This window comes from Papilio polytes, unplaced genomic scaffold, assembly GCF_000836215.1.
Source record: "Papilio polytes unplaced genomic scaffold, Ppol_1.0 DF821845.1, whole genome shotgun sequence".
Classification (NCBI taxonomy): Eukaryota; Metazoa; Arthropoda; class Insecta; order Lepidoptera; family Papilionidae; genus Papilio; species Papilio polytes.
Window position 1 is genome coordinate 4,857,419 of NW_013527359.1, and position 20,553 is coordinate 4,877,971.

The 20,553-nt window shown below is 31.9% G+C and overlaps 1 protein-coding gene and 1 long non-coding RNA gene across 2 annotated transcripts in view; both read right to left on the bottom strand.

The window, feature by feature from the left end:
* The window catches only part of LOC106107941 (pseudouridine-metabolizing bifunctional protein C1861.05), a 72,902-nt gene that overhangs the window by 13,590 nt on the left and 38,759 nt on the right, over positions 1-20,553 (bottom strand). The gene's annotated exons all lie outside the window — the stretch shown is intronic.
* LOC106107947 lies at positions 10,271-11,334 on the bottom strand. The gene is made up of 3 exons (XR_001225893.1): positions 11,223-11,334; positions 10,805-11,015; positions 10,271-10,567 (listed from the first exon to the last, which is right to left on the bottom strand). It is a non-coding gene; the product is annotated as an uncharacterized LOC106107947 (long non-coding RNA).

Genomic DNA, 20,553 nt, shown 5'->3' on the forward strand with positions numbered 1-20,553 from the left:
CGCTACGGATCGCGCGCCAGCCGCACCGCGAACCCTACTTCGTACCCCTTACTCAGTTCTACAACCTTCATACGCCGGTATATATGAGTGCACGATATATGTCGCGAAACACGCGCCTTCATATGGTATGCACGTGAATGAGTCACAAAACGCAAAGGTCGACCGTTAAAGTTTGTCACTGGTAACACAAGAATCGGATTTATTTGTGCGTTGTAATTTAAAATGATTAGTGACAGTAGAGTGGTGTTTATTGAATAATTCTGCGAGTAGCCGGCGGCACAGCGTCTACATCATGCTACGAGGTAACGTATTGTTACGGCGCCTACGAGATAATTAAGATTTGTAGCCGAATTGGTTTTAATTATTTTCTTAAATTAACGAACGTTGATACTGTCAATTACAGAAAGAAATTGAAGGATTTGTTGGTATATAGATTGACAAAGAAATTATAAGTAACATGGATGAGATATTATTATATTCCGATTGGCTATTCATCAGCTCACTATACGTCTACACTGAGGGACTCGGAGTCTACCCTAAGTTAGAATCCGAGACCCGTAGTGTTTGTTTGGCTATTCATTTAATGTAAGAAAATATTTAAGTTTTGACAGGTGTAAAAATTACAGTTTACTTTCACATACATTCATAACATCATTAAAATAATGCTTGACTTGAAATAAATATAATTACATAATACGTCTACGTTTATTACATATTTTACAAGGATTTATAGCGTGTTTTATTTTAGTATTCAATTTTTTGGATGTCTATTTTAAAATAATTAATACGGACGTTTACCTTTCAAATCAACATGAAAAAATCCGAATTTGATTTCTAAAAACTCAAATAATGTAATACATAATATTACAGGACAACGTAAGTCGTAGCTACCAGTTGTGAAATACATATATCGTTGAAAATGTATTCAGTAAAACATGAGATGTAAATTTTTCTCTTTGCATTATGATATAAGACGTCTCGCATATCTGTGAATTAGAATTTACCGACGGCATTCACGGATTGACAACAGATTTACTTTGTCATATAATATTTAGGATATAGCTTTATATCTATATAGACATGTAAAATAGTGGAAGAGAAAGAGAAATTAGTGGATACTGTGCATTATTTGCTATTAGCCCAGATTTATGGCAAGTTCCTTTTAGACATTGAGATATATCAAACATTCAATTAATAAGATAATTAATGGTTTTATCCAGTTTTTGTTACACTGTGTGTTTACTACACAGTGAAACTGGATTTTTTACTAACAAAACAAAGACTATGTTTTAGACAATTTTCCATTAAATCATTTAATCAATTAAGACAATTACTATCTGCAAAAATAAAACATGCAGCGTCATTAATGGCTCATACAATTTCAGTAAAATATACATAAGTTTCGTAGAAGTCTACAAAAAAAAAACACGAGTTATAATAGCAAATAAAATTTGCTTGTTTTATTAATTCTATATGTCCACGATAACGTATTTGCTGTGTACGGATTCTCAGGGCAATTTTTTTGAAGAAAAAAGCCAAGTTCATTTTTCAAATTCTGTATAAAAATCTCGAAATTGCTAAAACAAAGTTAACCGTGAGCTTATATATATAGAAAAAAACAGTAAATTTTATGTTGTTACATATAAATAAGACATAATTCCCCTAAAATAACAGGATCAATATTTCTCTGCCTCGTAACATCTTCAATTCAAAAGAGAACTTTATTGTAGTTCCTATAGACATAAATACGACGTCTACTCGTGAATGTAACTTAGATTATATCTCCAAGACAATGAATAATTCATTAAATGTAGTAAGATTAAGAAACAAGCGACCTTGCGTATTCTATTTTGTAGCGGTGTAGTTAACTTTGCCCCCGGGGCCCGTCCGGAACTACGATCGATGTGCGAAGGTACCGTCGGGGAAATGCGAATTGTTGTAGATTCCCTTCATTGTAGCTTCGAGCTTCATCATTGTTACAACGACCCTGAAGACACGAGTATTTACGTTATTATTCCACGATTTCGTCAATCTTTAGTAAAAGTGTACTGCAGTTGAAACTGTTACTAGATCTCTTTTCTTTTCAATTAAATAAACCATATCTTATTCTGTATTTAATTATAAATTGTATGGCTTGTTTAATTGTTTTTTTAACACTTAATATATCTTTATTTAGACCATACATTCCGTCAGGAAACTACAATAATTGTCAACTTTTTCAGTTTCACCTCTAGTAAGTTACAATTTAAATATGTTTACCAGAAAGATCATATTATCTTCTTACCAAAGTTTTAAAATTTGATTTGAAATTACACTCTACATACATATATGTACATAGTATATCGTACGTATAGATATAGATATAGGTGTTATATAAGGATAAATACCGACGCATTAAAATAACCGAAATAAGCAACCGTAAATTCTTCTTAGAGCCATAAATCTACAAATATACATATTATGTTGAGGGTTCGGTTAGCACCCTTGTCACGCGCACGCCGCGGAACATGTTCCAATCTCTGCCGCTGCACAACTTTATTTCCGGGAGTTAACTTACAAATATTATGAAACACGAAAATACACGTTTACATTTTTTAATTTACTCTTAACAAAAAACAACTTTTAAATATACAATTTGACTGTCTGAGTACTGAAAGATAGCCACTATATTTATCTTTACATTGCAGTTCGCTTGCTTGCTAATTAAAACTCGCATGTAACGACTACTGGGTAGTAATAACATGTTAGCATTAGATGTGTGTTTTTAGTTGTGTATAATTATTTATCAGTGTATGTGTGTATTTGTAATTAGTGCGTAAACACATACTTGTGTTAATGTTTAAAAGCTAAAGTATTTCAACAACGATTATACATAATTTTATTTAAATTGTTTATAACATTACAAAATGTAATGTTTGTTGTGATAAGATCTATTTTTTTGAGAGTTTTTAAGAAAAAAAATTGGAGAATTTTGTTCTAAAATATGCGTAAAAGCTGAAAAAAAAAAGTTATCAGACAATAATAGAATTTGACGTTTTCAAACAAAAGGAACAATTGTTCTTGTGTAGATGTATAGTCTAGTCTACGATGCCAGCCAAGAATTATTTGTTCAGACTTAGACTGCAATAGAAATATTATTGGCAAACGAATGTGTTTGTAAGAAACATTCTCATAACGATAGCAGAAAGAAAATTCAAATTTACCAACAAATAAATGACCATCATTTGGCAAAAATGCATTTTCAGGTTACGCATGAGTATGTTGCATTACCTTTATTTATTTTTTATGTGCTGCTAAAATGGATTTCTAAAGCTTAATTTGATAACAAAATACCTAATAGTTTTTATAAGATTTCTTGTGTCAAGTTTACCTATAACAATTATTTGCGGTGGCTGGCAGCCATACATATGTCACGTAACTGTTGAATCCGAGCTTAATCCACTAATATCATTAACACGCAGAATTGAATACAAGCATTATGATTGTGTTTATCTGTGATAACTATATTATGTACAAATAAGGCATGTCTCACCACTGGCTGATAAAGGGTTAGATAGCTCAAAATGACATCACTGTCAGATAACGAAACAAAATCTTACACGTTGGGATTATCGATCAAATTATAATTTGGTGGGACAGGCTCCAAGTCTTATAATATTTAACATGAACGGCTAATTTGTTAATTTTTAAATTCACTACTTTTAAAGTCAGTTAACAGCTTCCTTAATGAATGTTTAGTTTGAGAATCAACGCTAAAGGACATCTTAATGATTAAACCTGCCGTTCTGGGCTATGTTATAATTAATTTTATCGGATGTTTCCGTAATATTACGGACGATTTCCTTGCGAGACTAAATGTTATACACATTTATTATGTTTGTCTAAGACTGGATTTCATTTTTTGTAAGCATTAGTCAGTGTTTAGAGCAATATTGTTGCTTGTTCCGAGACTTGTACGATGTTTTGTTACTTAACAAAAAATGGTTTCGCTCGCTGAAAACGGTTTCCCAATATAGTTGTTTGCCAATATTGTAACATGTCAAATAAACTCTTGTTGAATCAACTTTCAGTGGATAAATTGCAGAGTGAATTGCTGTTACAAAAGAAAGTTAAATAACGAAAGTCTAATTAAATAAACAATTTCTACAAGCGTTTTTTTTATTGCATGTGAATATCCGAAAATTAAAATCTTCGGGGTACTGTTGTGTAACTAGATACATTAAAACTATTATCGTTTTAAAAACTTTTTAACGCTATTTTAAGTCTGGTTTTACTATCGACCTTTGCCTTTGACTCGGCACGATTTTACATGAAAATGTTTTTGCAACGTTCAAATGACGCAGTGGGCTTTACTAGAATTGATTTAGGTTTATAACCATTTCTAGTTCTTATCAAGTGTTTTTTTTTCTTACGATGAATGTTAACTACTAGTTTATCCGCAAGTACTGACTGTTTTAAAAAGTTCTACTATATTTATATAATATGTAGTTAATTCTATACAACATAATTAGTGTTAAAGGATAGTAGGTTTCTCGAATGTCGCTTGGGGCGGTCTGTCCTTTGTTCTGAGTTGTGAGCAGTCGTGTTTGTAATTATATTGCGCTTTGTTCAATGCTGGGATCGCAATGGCCACGGGATATACACGTACAATAACATATTTATTAGACATGTTATTAACTAAAGGAGTTCAGAATATTATAGGCTTTGTTATTTACACTTTTTTGATGGTTATTAAAAAAATACATATAAGAAAGTGTACAGGGTAAAGATTTATTCATTTCTTTATTCGTGGTTAATAGTGAATGCACAAGCTACGAATATCACGTCGGCAGAGTAACAAGCATTTACATAATCAGCTAAAACGTCAAAGAACTGGGATTTGTGAAGCTGGGAACAGCTCGTCAGTTCATGATAATCACAGCCTCGTTTAAGTCGAGAGCCTGCGGAGGTTGTTACTTGTATGTTAAAACTTTCGCAGGTGTTACGAGATAAGTTTTACAGTTTAGATATGACACAGTTTTGCATAATCGTGTATTACATTTTGTGAGATTTCAGTTATTGTAGAAATAACTAGAGAAGTTTTTTTTTCTAAGACGAAAACATATTAAACTATTACCAATGTACAATGTTAGTTCTAAATTTAGTCCTAATTCGATGAGAAAATTTCTATTACGCTTTACGTAATTTGTTTTGAATATTTGCGTGGGAGGCGAGTATCCTGCCAGCGGCTAAGTTACTGCTTGTTGTACTTATTTTTGGAAACGTATTGTTTATTGAAATACGATTTCATATTTTTGTTCCTATGCGTAACAAGCAATGGATAATGAATTATGTTACATGATATATTGGTTGCTTTTACTTATACTCACATACTCATATTTATGACCGACTTCCCAAAAGAAGGAGGTAATCAATTCGTCCGTATGTTTTTTTTGTGTGTTACGGCATAACCCCGCCGCTAGTGGACCGATTTTCATAATTCTTTTTTTTATCCGAAAGGTAATGCTTGCAGGTGGGTCCCATTTTTTTGATTGATTTTTTACGTATTAAATTTGTACGATTATATACACCAAAGACACAAAGTGTTCTTCGTCTAATTAGCATTAACATTGTGCTGTTGGTTGCCGAACATAATCTTTGTCTATGGTAAAATTGTGAGGGAGCATATTTACACCCTATATTTTCATCACTATACTTTAACAAATGGTGACGGAGATAGACATTTTTTGTAGACACAGCAATGATTCCGAAAGCTTCCTAACAATTGTCCTGCATAAATAGATAGGCGATTGTTTGGAAATAACAGCTTTTGTTTCGTTTAGATTGAAAAGCTCCTTTAGATGGTAATGGCAGGTAGGACTATCATAATATATTATTTTGTCAGAAACCTCATCGCCGTGTTCTATCGCTATTATCAGCAAAAAAATATAATAGACACAAAAATATACAGTTTATAGCCTGTCCATTTTTAAAGGTCAGTGTTCTTTACTAAATTTCAAACTCATCTCATTTGTTCGTTAACTAGAATAGGTGTGGGCGGACCGTGATATATCGTGACGAGTGAATGAATGAATGATAGTAAAACATTTCTGATCTATCAACTTCATGTGTAATCGTAGTCACAGAACATCCTGTTTTGATGAGACTATAAAATAAACCTGGGAAGGTATAAAAATACGTGTTACAGTTGTTATAGTCACGTCACGTAGTGGGTAGCTGACTCTCGTAGTTAGTTGTTTATGTTGTGTGAATTATGAACTTGTCTGCATCTTCGGATCACTGCAACTTTCAATATGAGATATCACTTTGGTGTTGGAACTATTCATACAAATATTACAGATGGACAGATGTAGTATATTCAAGGTATGCAAGTTATAGAACACAATCTGAATGAACAAAGGATAATTAACTTATTTTAATTCCTCGCGAACATAGTCTTGATAAAAACCTATTCTATTATTGTGTTATATGTTTTAAACGCCAACGGTTATATGTTGCGGTCACTGTACATTAGTGTTACTTTGGGAGTTGATGGTGTTGCAAATCATTAAAAATTAATAAGCGTAATTTTAAGTCAGTTTTAAAGCTCTATCAAATGTGTTGTTTGGCTTTATTGAACAACTAGCTGTTCCCGTGCGGCTTCATTCGCTTGAAATAATATAAAAAATATTTTATTGTTTACATTTCTCAAATTCTCAATTATCATTATCAAATATCAAAACTACCGTTACCATAATAGCATTGCTTCCTTAATGTTGGCAGCTAGTAGCTTATGGCCCCTTTCCCACATGAAGGTTTTTTCAAATTTTTTTACCCTCTAAGTTTAATAGAGTAAAAATGTATAACCAAAAGCGTGTCGAAGTATAGGGCTTTTAATTAAAGAAAGAATTATTAAAAAATAAGCTGTGATTGCTGACATCTTACGCCACAAAGTAGTGTGTGTTCACGCTTTATTATATTAGTATAGAAGTATAGATTGTCGTGTTAAATCGTATAGCAGCTTCGCAAAACAAACGACAATGTAACCGGTGCCTCGAACTTGCAGTTTATCTTTTCTGTCGTCTAAAAGATTTTATGGGAAAGTAACTCCCTTGCCAGAGTTCTTTGTTGCTCTGCAGTTTGTTATTTTGCTGCATTCGTAGCAATTTGGCTTAAGCATACCATTTTAAATGTTTTATTATAGCATTCATTTCTCTTGGTGACTATATTAAAGTTGAAATTGACATTTTTTTAAATAAATAAGACGGGAATATTCCAAATATATTTCTCACTTAACTAAATTAACTGTTAAATTTCCATCATTTAAATTATTTTATTTTTACTGTATTATATCTTTGAGTATGAGGTTTAGAAATTAATGGTTTTATTTCAATTATGAGAATAACCCTTTTCAGTTGGAATTTGAAAAACTTTACAAATCCAGTCTATTGCATGTATTAAAGTTTTTCAATCTGAGACTATTTTTTATAATTCAAAACTTTCAATAAAGAGCTACGTAATAGTTTCATTCTTAGATAAGAGATTAAATTAGACCATTATAGGTACAAAAGTAATAAAGTTGCTTTTCTATCAGTTCGAATCTTTTCTAATCTCGTCTCGTGAATTGAATGTGCGGTTGAGGTGATGGCTGGAGCTATGTCAATTTAAATGGCTTTGCGGGCCGGCTGTACGGGATGTCCGTCGCTCGCAGTACTGTCTGACCTGCCTCTGACTACAGAGGATTAAAACATACCACAATCCACTGTCAAAGCTCGAATACATTTTTAATTGGAATCTTTATCTACAAATAATACACGAGACATTTTAAATTAGAAAATGTTGACTTTAAAATGATACTTTGATCAAATTACTTTTTTATTTCATTGAAATTACTTAAAGCTGAATGGTAAAAATTTATGTCAATTACTTAAGTACTATACAAGTTTATCTTGTTATATTTCCAGCTACATATATCGCAAGTATAACTTGCCAACTTGAGTAGAAAAATATAACTTTTACAGCTTAATAACAGTATGAATCAAAATCGAGAAAAGGATACTCCGTGTTCGATAAGTTCTGCATTAGTGTCGACTTATTGCGGTAGTAAAATATACAATAAGATCTTTGAGAATCATTTTACGAGGACTGTAAATCGTATATGTGTAGAAAATGGTAAAGGCGCTGTGAGGTAGTTCCTTTATTCATGCGGGTATTGTGTGCACCGCGGAGGTAATATCGCTACAAACCTTCTTGTTACGTATCAACGCGCTCTATTGTTTTCTTTTATTAAAATCGCAGAAGATCGTACACCGCTTTATTGAATAGAAATCGCTACTGATATTTATATTGGGTTTCAAGTTTATACCTAATTTTGGTATTGTTCAGTGTAGCGTAGTCTGGTAAATTATATTTGCTGAAGAACACATTTTTGTATCCAAATATTAAACTAATTAAAGACGTCTCAACTCACGTTTGATTTTCCGGTGACGACACCGACTAGTTTCAGACCCATCGGAGGTCCATCTTCAGGGCAAGTATTAGTTTTCTTTCTTCGCGGTCGCGTCGCGTTCACTGAGAGTCAAGCAAGCTCAAACGTGATCGAGCCGTCTTTATTTAATAATATCTCACTAAAGTTTAATCAATCCAAATATTACTTTACAAACCAGATATATAACTTAAATTATTTAAACTTTCGTGAGACATTTTATAATTAATTATTTAACGTCGTCAATATTGAGCTAGTCGACATCGTCGCCGCCGGCGCACCCGCCCCATCTAGCCGCGCCCTTCCAGCGATGGCCCGCAGTGCGAGGCGCGATGCGACCGCGATACATCTTTAACCCTCGCTCTGAAGAAGGACCCCCGCAGGGTTTGAAACTGATCGGTGCCGTCACCGGAAAAAGTATGACGTTTAATAATTTTTTACAGATATATAACATTAGTAAATTGTAACAATTGAATACATCAGTTAAAAATAGAAAACTTATTATTTTTTTAGGAATATAGGACAATTTCTTTTTATTTCTTATATCATAGTTATAATTACAATTAATTGGCAAAGTAAAGTATGCTTACAAGTTTTTGGCAATTGATTCCATCATCGGTTGTTACGTCTAGTTCATTTAGCTCAGTAAAACTTCACACCGCATTAAGTCCTGACAAAGTTCTTGGCTGACGGCCATACAGCTTCCCAGAACACGAGGATCCAGTTTTTTAAATTGCATATTCAAATATTCATGCTTTTCGAGGAAAAATGAGCAGTCTTTTGTCAACACAAATTCGTAGTTTAATTAAAAATATAAAGTGACGTTGTTCGGATACTAAAAGGAACTTGTCGCAGAAGTGTCCTATTCTGTTTTGATTTTAAAATATAATGATTCCATAAGTGTTCTTAGTGCCTTTTCTGTTAGTACTTTTTATTATCTGACGTAACAGTATTCATTAAAAATCGGAAAATTTAAACTTCAAATACATAATAACGACGTAATATGTAAGCATTATGTTTTCCTGTAGCAGTTACATCGATATAGTGCCGTGTAGTAAAGGCGAATACCGCGTCGCTACACGACCGTGGTCCGGCCACCGACAAACACTGCCAGTTTTAGCCAGAACATCAAGCCCTGGCTTGTACTTACTAAAATTTTATGTATCATATGTACTGTATCTTACTAATATTATAAATGTGAAAGGTTAGATGGATGGATGGATGGATGTTGGTAGCCTAAATGGCAGAACGGATCTCGGATAGTGTGGAAGAACTATTGTTGTTTTTTTTTAATTCCACGCGGACGGAGTATCGGGCGAAAGCTAGTGATTTTTTAAAAAGAAGCAATTTCATCCCATTGCGTTATTACTTTATAGCATTTTAACGCTGCTATAATAAAATACGAATAGATATAACATTTAAATGAAGAAAATAACAGTTTGATACAAATAGGTTAAAGCAGTAGTTTGCGGGCGGTCGGAAATCCATTAAGGTTATAATAGATAAACGGATATGATAAGCGTTTTGATTATTCAAGTATATAATAAATAGATAGATTACGCCATGATTGCTACCAATAAATTCCTTACAAAACTTAATAAGGTCATAAAAATAAAACTTCTTTTTTGGTGGTAAATATTTCGGTTTGTGAAAAAAATCAAAAGAAGAATATTAAAAGAAAACTAATTACACAATATTGAGTCAGCGTCAAATAATTAAACAAGCAAAAAGATTTGTTAATATCAAAAACTAAAAAGTAATAATGAGAACTATAAATTACTGAAAAGAACGACAAAACACAGAAGACCAAAGATATACATCGAAATTTCATTTCTAAAAATTACAACTGGTACTTAATTTTTTTTCATTTTAACTACAGCACAAACTATATAAAGGACAATAAGAGCAAAAAGTGCAGTAAGTGAAACAAATACTGGCTGAGATTGTAGGTATTGAGCGCCAAAGACATTAGCACTGGACGACGCTAGATGGCGTGCGCCGCCGTTACGAATCACACTTTCAGACCACCATAGAGCGCGGTCAGGAGGTTTTTGTGTTCGCTGGAACATCAATTTACGCAACGTTACAATATTTTTCCGATATCTGTAACAAAACACATATCTTCATCATCCTGCTCTTGTCTATAGGGGTCGGCACAGGATGTACTTGTTCCACATCACTATTAGCTCTCATATCTCAATCCTTGAACATGCACCTTTTGAAACAATCCATCCATATTTCCTTCGATCTTCCTATGCAGTTGTCCACATTCAATCTCACATTTAATTTAAGCATTAAATGAATATGAATTTTTTATATGTAAAAGACTGAATTTTGTACCTGTTGTCATTAAGTAAGGTTTTTATCGCTGTATCAAACTTTTCTTCTGTCAGTGAATTTATGTCAAGCCTTGGATCGTTTTTATGATGTAGATATTTATCAGATTTACACCACTGCTCACCCAAAATCGGCATCCTAATGAACGGTTCTCCGGCACTCATTATTACGACTATTTATAGCAAAGCTACGAATAATTTTATGCTATGATGTACTGAAATCAAATAGTCATAATTATTTTTGTCGATGTCAAGAACATTGTAAAAGCCTCAAATGTCCTTAGGGATAAAACGGTAATAATTACTTTAACATGAGTTAATTTATAATTTTCCTTTAAGTTAACAAATTCGCGAGTAAAGATCTGTTTTAGTAACCATTTAATGTTTCTGAGTGCAGCAAATCAACTAAAAACCGTACATACCTATTGAGTTAAACTGTGTTACTTATTTAACTATTTTTATAACATTTGAACGTCTACGAAGGCATCGTTTTCTAATTTCCATAAAAATGATGCGACAGTGGTGTGAAACTTTTTAAAATGACATATTTTCAAAGTCATTTTGACGTAGACATTTCTCCAAAGTAAATGACATTTTCGAAAGAGTCTAAATAAAGAGGTTGTTTTGGATAATTATTATTTCAAGGTATTTAAATTGAAATCAAGCAACAAATTAGAAAAAATATTTTACTAAACAACAATGTATTGTAAAACTTTCTTGTAGCCTTTTAAACTTAAGTTTATTTCTCTGTAGAAGTGAGTTCAGGGTTCGAGCAAATGTCGTAGGTCGTAGCAATGCTACGAATCGTACTACGACGAGTACTTTCGATCTACTTGTAGTACTCGAACGAAAGTATTACTAATTAAATAAAATTAAATTTAATTATGCTGTGTTTCTAAAGTGTCCATATATTATATCGTTACCTAGTGATTCATAAGTGTTAGGTTGAACTGAGTTTCAAAGGAGTAAAACTCAAGCTACGTCGTTCGTAAACTCATTTCACGAAGTTATGAAACCAATAACACTAACGAATTTTTAACAGTAACTAGGAACCCGGCCATAAGAAGCCTAATTTTATAATTAAAGCAAAACTACATTAGTTTCAATCTGAGGTGTATATTACTTTAAACTAAGTCGGAGGTGATGGCTGCAAATAACTTCGTTGTTAATAATGGTTATTGAATTAGCGCAGTTTAGATGAAAGTAGGTTACGGAAGCACCCGACAAACAATGTTTTCAAACTCGCTAAACAATTCCAGTTCTAAATATGCGTTAAGTATAGCTCCGTGTGGGTGTACAATACATACTTTGATGAACATTTGAATACATATTTATAACAATGTTTCAAAGATAGAAGTTAATAACTTTCAATAGAAAATTCCATTAAATGTTTTTAGTTCAATTTGATTTTTAATAGAATATTTTAACAGTTTGGTGAAATTGACACTTTCCAATAAGCGGTATTACTTGGAAATTTATTAAATCGGCATTTCCAATTTTCGAAAAAATAGGTTATATCCTGATTTTATAGTTTTCATAATAAAATAAAAAATCTAACATTAAGTGCATCAACCATTTTTTAAAACAATTGTGCTTTTTCAAACACTTGTTATAAAAAGTTATTTAGAAGTATCAGTTACTTTTTTATAAATTCAAGAGTGGATTTGAAAAAATTTTCCACACACATTAGGAATTTTTATTCTCGCATTCTCATAAAGGTACAGTAATGTGTCTGACAATGTTCCATTTGTAAAATGAAGCTATACGTGTAACCTGGGGACTCATAAACGTGGGAATTCGAAATTGCATTTGATTAAAATATGTGGCGAAACGGATGTCATTTAGTAAAGCTTTTACATTTTATCGAACGAAGCTTTTACTTAAAATTATCATGAAAAGTGTTAAGAATTATTATAGTTTATAAATTTGGAGGTTTGTAGATTTTATGCGACTTTCTTCTTTTATCCTTCGCTTAATTTAAAATTTACAAGTTTACATTCAATTACGTAGCTATTTATGAATACTAATATTAACGAACATTTAATTTTAAATATATCATAACCTCAGCTCACGGTTAGTGAAGCTCAATGACATTCCAGTCTTGCAGCTAAGTTATATCTAAGTGCGTGTTAAGTTCAACATATTTCATATTTATAGATGAAACGGATGGATGTAAGCAATGACTCCGACATAGATAGAAGTGGTTTCCTTTTATCTGTCAGATGTGTGGGGATATTAAATCAAATGCGTTTGACGGGCCACCCGGCTATGTCAAAAGGGGGATTGCTTTGTACATCTTACTTCGTATTTGTTTTTTGACCGGCCGATTTCATTAATTAGTACAATTTACTTGTAGAATTTAGGCAAATTGTATGATGTGTTAAATATTTACACCTAGAGTTAATACAAGATTCGTAATAGCTAGTTAAGGGATTTCCTTGAGTATCCACAACAATTATAAAAAAATATAAGTAGAGTTATTTCAGTCAAAATGTGAAAAAAACAAAATTCTTACTAATTTGTGAGATAAAGTCGTAGCTCAAGCCTTTATTTGATCAATATTCTGTGGACAGATCATTGTGAAAGTCACGGGATCTAATGGCTGCCGGGCTCTTCCATTGTACAGATTAAAATGAAAAATGTTGCTTCGAAAGGTTTCGTTATTTCCTTGAACCCAGAAGTATTATTTTTCTATATCTATCTACTGTACACTTGTCACCACTAGTAACCTAAGTAGTTTAATATTTTTTAAAAAGTGAGTGATATTTTGATACTTATTATTCCTTAGAAAATCAAAGCCAAAAACGTGATTTATTGGTTCTTCAAATGAACTTTTTTGTAACAATACTATTTTTTCTTCTAAATGTTTATAACTTTACATCTCAGAATGTGGATAAATATCGTTTATTTAATTACTTAATAAATTCAATTATTAATTTGCAATATTTAAATCAACATAAGAACAAAAGTAATGACGGAAGGCGTAATAATATTACTGCCATAAATCCATGCCTTTTTTCCTTATTCGAAAAACGAAAGAAATGGGAACCACAGCCTTATGAAATCTTGTATAAAGACTATTTTCCAATATAATATTTACGTATTCAAGATAACTCGTGCTCTTTTACCATTCCTTGTTTTATGATTATTTCACTGATATAAGAATATATTTAAAAGCAATAAACTTCGTTGGAAATTTATATAATCGATCTGTATGAAAACTCTCACAACTATACTCCTTGTAATTAAATTTAATTTGATATTAATATTTATCAACAGTGTGTAGAATTAACGTTTAGTTAAAAAATAAAGTCAACCATTTTCTGTATTCTTATAGTAAATGTATAGAATATATATTTATTAGAATAAAAAAAAAAACAGAAAGGAAAAGATGTCTTAAAGCGATATTAATGACCAATCGGATGGCGTTAGTAGGGATGGGATATCTGGTACGCCGTATGCGGGTGGCCGGACGTCCGGCGAAGCTCAACTCACAGACTTCATTTACTCCGAAATCTATTTAAATATATATCAAAGAACATTTCAGGACGAATACCGATTTGATGATATAACAATTCGTATAAAGGTTCCATCTCCAACGATCATATTTCATGTGAAGTATGACATGTTATTTCTTACGTGTATAAAAACTGTGAATGATTTCAAGGAATTGAGTTATGAAGTTTTTATAGTGGAAGGCGATAAAAGATAGGCTAAGCGAAATACGCATATTAGCTTGGTGGTAAGGATTGGTGGTCTTTATTAAAGATGCTGATAGAATAACCGTTGGAATATGGTATTTTTTATTGCTATTCGAAATATGTATCAAGTACCACATTGTTTCAGGCGCTGTGAATCGGTATCACTTTGAATGTAATTGTGCAATTAAATGCTCGCGCATTTTGCGAAATTGTCTCTTCATTGGCTGTTGGAAAGTAAGAGTGAAGTTGCGAATGTTTTAAATGATTTAACAAATTTTATTGATTGTCTATATACCAAAGCATAGAAGAAATTGGGTGATGGTGACCGCCAGCTGTGATTTCCGCCTATTTTTTAAATCAACATAGTTTCGGAGCAAATTTTTCTCGAACGAACTATTGGAAAATAAAATATACACATAAAAGTTAACGATCCCTTTGCTAGATTCTTCAGCTTTACAACTACAATGTATTCAATTTAAACAGGATTTCAATTCTCAAGTATCTATGTAAAATACGTTGAGCTTCTGTTCCAATATTGCATTGTTGCGAGTCTGAAGTTCAATGGATAGCAAAATTCCAAACAAAGCAAGTTGCTTCAGTATAAACTTATACGTCCCCAGTGGATGTGATTGGTAAAGTTTAGTTGCCTACGTAATTTTCTTATACATAGGACCTTTCGCAATCCGTAATTGGATTCCTAGACTATTATTGAAGTGGCATCAATGCTCGGTAAATTGTTAACCTTCTCAGAGATACGATTTTCAATCAGAACTGTCTTTGATCGCAGAGAGACATTAAGAACAAAGCGTGTTTAATTAAATGAAGCAAAAAGGTTTCCGACCTCTTTCTATTTTAGACCGAAATACGACTAGCTTATCGTGACTAGAAACATGCATAAATATTTTAATTAGAGTCATAAATTAGGTGTGTAGTATTTATATTCATTGTTGTTTTTTTACTATCACTTGTATGTTAGTAACGACTTGCCGCACGCGATGTACAAATTGAAAGTTTTATCATGATATCTTTAAAATCGATGTTAATTTAAATTGTAACAAAGAGAGGTCACACTCTACCATTCAATTGACTATCCCTACTAATGATATTCTAGACTAAAAATGAAATAAAATACCAGAATACTAGGATAGTCACGAAATTTGGTTGAATTATTAATGTTTTTTTCCGGTGCGTATAAATTTCCTTTGTTTTTTGTTGGAATGTGATCGAAGACAATATCGTTCTTGGCGATGTCGCCTGCTTGTTACCAATTGGAATCGATTCTAAGGATTTGTTTATTGTATTTCATCATTTTGGCATTACGTACATACAAATATATTTTTTAGAACATATATATAGTCCATGTATTATTTCCCTTACCTAAAGTTTCCTTCGACAGGAATTTTTTAAATATTTGAAACAGAAATAGTGAATTTTCAATGGTTTGACACCTGTACAATATATTGTTAGTTTTTTTTTCAAAGAACATAAGCGTGATTATAATAAATGTGTTATTCATTTGTTTTTAGCGTTACAGTTGCAATATGCACAGCTAAATAAACAGCATTGTGTATTCAAATCTTGTTTACATCTTTGTAAAGTAATTACTTTTATACTATTCGTGCACAAATCAAGAGTCAAAGTCGTAAAATGTCTAGCTAATATGTTTATTTAACTGTCTTGTAAGACAAGGGTTCAAGGATTGTCTTACTTTTAATTATTATTCATGTTACGCACAAAGCCTTCATTTGACGCAGTAAAGGCTTAAGTATTACTTGTTTTGGACTTACGTGAGGCCAAGGTTAATGTTACTTATAGCTTAATTGTTGCTTTTGATCTTTGGCGGCTTATAAGAATTAGTTTTGTGGTAACATTTTAACGTTTGGTAAAGGGCAAGATGTTTGCAGATTTTTACTATTTATTACCCAAGGTTTTTACCTGCTGGTATCAAAAATTGTGATCATCTTATTACGTTAAGGTATTTACAACCGTAGGTTTTCACTGTTGAAACATTCACAAGAAACATTTAGTTATAAGGTAATATTTAGATTTGTTTTCTTTTAAAGACAAGGGTAAACATGTTTTCAGTTTACATTTTAATTGTATCTATCAGTAACAGATTGTAAGTAGTCAAAATATTTACAGCGCGTCTGTTTCACTTTTACTTTGAATGTGAATAAAATAAAGATCAGGTTAAGTAACATGCAACAACTACTTAACTTAAAGTTACGTTATTCGCAGAAAGCTCAGGAGAAAACTATGCTTAGTTTAAGAGAAAAGCAACTTTGCGAGAAATTACTGTTTGTGTTTGTTTCTTTGAAAAGATTAGCTTGATACATTGAATAATCAAGATATAAGTTGAAAAAATATTATTATTACCTTCTTAGGCGGTAATCAATATGAATAAATGCCTTTTCACAAGGTTTTGTAGATACACACAAAGTTTCACTATGAGGCAATCGATCTCAGCAAGTTACGTATCTCTTGATTATGAAGATAAAGTAACAAAGATTTTAAGCGTTTCTTGTTCGTCATATGTACTTTGTGTTAACGAGTATGTTTGTATATTAGGCAATTGATTGATAAGATTTTTTTATCTTCTCTTCATAATTGTTTACTAAAATTGATCGTCTTTTCCGATAATGAAAATATTCATGTAAATTAAGTATTTAATATGTGATGAAAAATTATTATTAGTTTTTGAACGATTAGAGTTACTACTAAATAATTTTCCGTAGTTCCGGCTGTAAATCTCTTGGTGATCGGTTATCTTGTGCAAGTTTTAGCATATGTATGTACATTTAGTATTTGCATGTGTTGTTTGTATGTATGTATATTTGTATTTATATGCATGTTTGTTGGTGTAGAGTTAATTTGGCGCGACAGTGTCGACGACAGTTCGTTGGCGGGCGCGGGTGGGCGAGCCCTGTCATGGCTTTGTATAACGACGTTCTATTAAAGAACACATAATATAACTAATTGTTATAGTACACGCATTTATGAAAACAATATAAAAGCGAATCATATCAATAAGAGACAAACCCGTGGTCTGCGTTTTTTCTCGCGATGTTTTATAGTAAGATTTTTTTTTTATTCAAATATAATGAATTACAGTAATCAAATTTGTATACGACTGGAACTGGGCCAATATATCAATACTATTTTGTTCCTACATGGATTATGTAAATTATAAACATATTTAATGGCATGACCTTTGACACGATAGTTAATTGAAATTTTGTGTTTATTGCTGTAATTAATTTATAATTAGCCATTCTAATTATCAACACTGTATTTTACTTTATTAATTTCAAATTAATTCATTGGTATGACAATTAAAAATAAACACGACGAAACTACGAAATACTTCAACAGCAGGAGCGCGAAACTTTATAGCGTTTAATAATTACGCAAATATAGCGAAGGTTTCTGTTTAATTTCGAAACAACTTTATATTTATGAACCATGAATAATTCGTAACTTCTGTTAATTTGTTAATTTCGAAAGTTTCGTTATATTTAAATTATGATTTAATAAGATAGATGTCGGCAAACAAAATGCTCTACGATATCGATAAAAAAGCGACGTTGATTGTTCTCTCTTTTCTCCATTCTAAACTATCTTACTGGTATTAAAAAGCGAAAGTTTATAGGATGGATGGATGTTTATTAGAGTTCAGCCTAAACGGCTGATTGATAAAATTTGGCATTGACCTAAGTCTATAGAGGATACCTTTAGAGGATAGTCTGGAAGAACACATAGGATACTCGCTTTTGTTTTTTTTTAAACCTCATGCGAACCGAGTCGCGGGCAAAAGCTAGTAATTAATATAGATTCATATTCAGATGCTGTTAATTTATCTACACTCTTAGGATTTATTAATATTCTTGCATTATAAGCATGCATCCTACTCCAATCTTTTCTACAATGTGTAATCAAATTATAAAGAAAACAAACAAAAATGTAGATTAAACATAACAATAAGAGTTCAGACACTTCAAATTACACTTAAAATTTATATTTCACTCATAAATACAAATACAAATATTTAATTGGTAAGCGAATTACAAGTCATCATGTTAAAAAATAAAAAAATCTTTACTATTACTCTGAATAATAAATAGTGTACATAAAACAATAATGGTAGGAAAAATTCTTCGACACTATAGAAGGTTTTTTGTATAAGCCATGACTTAAGTTTATTTTTAAATGACGCGAGGCTGGTAGCCGCTGTGACGTGGTCCGGCAGGCGGTTGTAGACGACGGTCCCCGCCGTTTTTTTATTTTAATATGAAAACTTGAGAGCACAATTAATATGAAAGCGTTAAATATAGAACGCCCAAAACATGCAATGAGGATATTCCAGCGAAAAATGTTTACTTTGAAGCGAGGGAAATTTTACTGAGAGTTTTTGTGGTTTTAAGTTAATACGGAGTATAACTGAGTATGGAAAACTTTTACATATCAGTGTATTATTTTAGATGTTTAATATCATTTATTTATTTTAAAAAAATGATGTTATGAAATGGCAATCTCTACTATATTTAAGTTCTTTGCAAATACTTTGTGCAGTATGAAACTCGGTGATGCACTTCTCAAAACTGTCTCCGAACAAAAAAGTTCAAACAGAAGCGTTCTTTATCTAAAGAATCTATTAAAACTTTACTGCATTTATATTGGTAGATTTTATCTAATTTAAGAATATTCAGTTTTTCTAATAGCTCGATGTACTAAATAAACTTGCTCTATTAGTCTTTAAATACATATAACTTTTGATATAAAACCAATTTTTATCTAACTAAACCTTTCCTATGAAGTTTTGTTCACTTTACCGTACATTGTAGATTTAAAAATTACCAGATTTCTTGACATAAACCATTTCATTGTAAAAAACTATTATGTGAAGAAATTTATTTTAGTCGGATTTTTGTATATAAAAAATCAGTCAGTAACAAGGGCCCGTAAAGGGAAATTGGCCGGTCGAGCCCTGCCTAATGAGCGGTTTAGTTCCAGACTTGACGATCTGACGGTAGCTTGGTGCCTCGTTTAGTATAGCTAAGGGAATACGACTCATTGAGACTTACGACTCTTGGTGGGATTGTTTTATTACTGGCCTTACTTTTTATAGAAAACAAAAAAGAGGTTACTATTGTAACACTTAAAGGATAGTCAATCTGTTGGACTGACTGATAAAATAATTGTTATAAAAATACTCCACCAACCAGACAAGTTTACTTGAGTATTGAAGCCTCTTTGAATTTCCATATTGTGTTTCTAAAGAATTGAAATTTATGAAGGAAACGTGATTGTAAGTGCTTTTAGTCGTATCTATTTTCTACAAATAGTTTCCCGCACGCTATTTCTAACGTCGCGAAGGCCCTAAATATAACCTTTGTTTGGAACTTTAGACTTATAAATAGATTCAACGATCGAAGCCTATAGCTTACACGGTATTTTATTTGTGTTTGTTATGACAAAAATATCTCAGAAAAGTCGATAGTCGAATTATTGACCTTTGGGTACATTACGACGAAAAATTTAAGCTCACTTAGATCTCCTTATCGTGTATCGTGTAAAACATAGACTGTTTTGACTACATTTTAGTTATAACATTCGTAACCAGCACCGGCGGCGCGGATTATTAACAAATCATTGTTCTTGAAACATTATGCGTAACCTTAAAAATGTAATTTAGACCCATAAATAATAATGTACCTTAAACCATCTGGTTTTTTCACACATTTCCGTCTTTAAGATCAATCAGCGGTGATCAAAGGGTTAAAACACATTCTTAACTATAGTCCAACTATATTTTTTTATGGATTATCACAAAATTATATTTTTGGGATAATATGAAAGTGTTTGCTACGAATATCTAACCTCTACGTTGACACTGATCATGTCAAATAGTTTTAGGAGCGGCAATTTGTAAAGGCGAAGTGGCCTCACTTAGATGTTCTTTCGAGTTACGAAGACATAGTTACGAGTACATGATAAATTACAGGTCGCGGTGCTCCTTCACGTTTTTTCTTCTTGCCGATAAATTCAGCCAGTG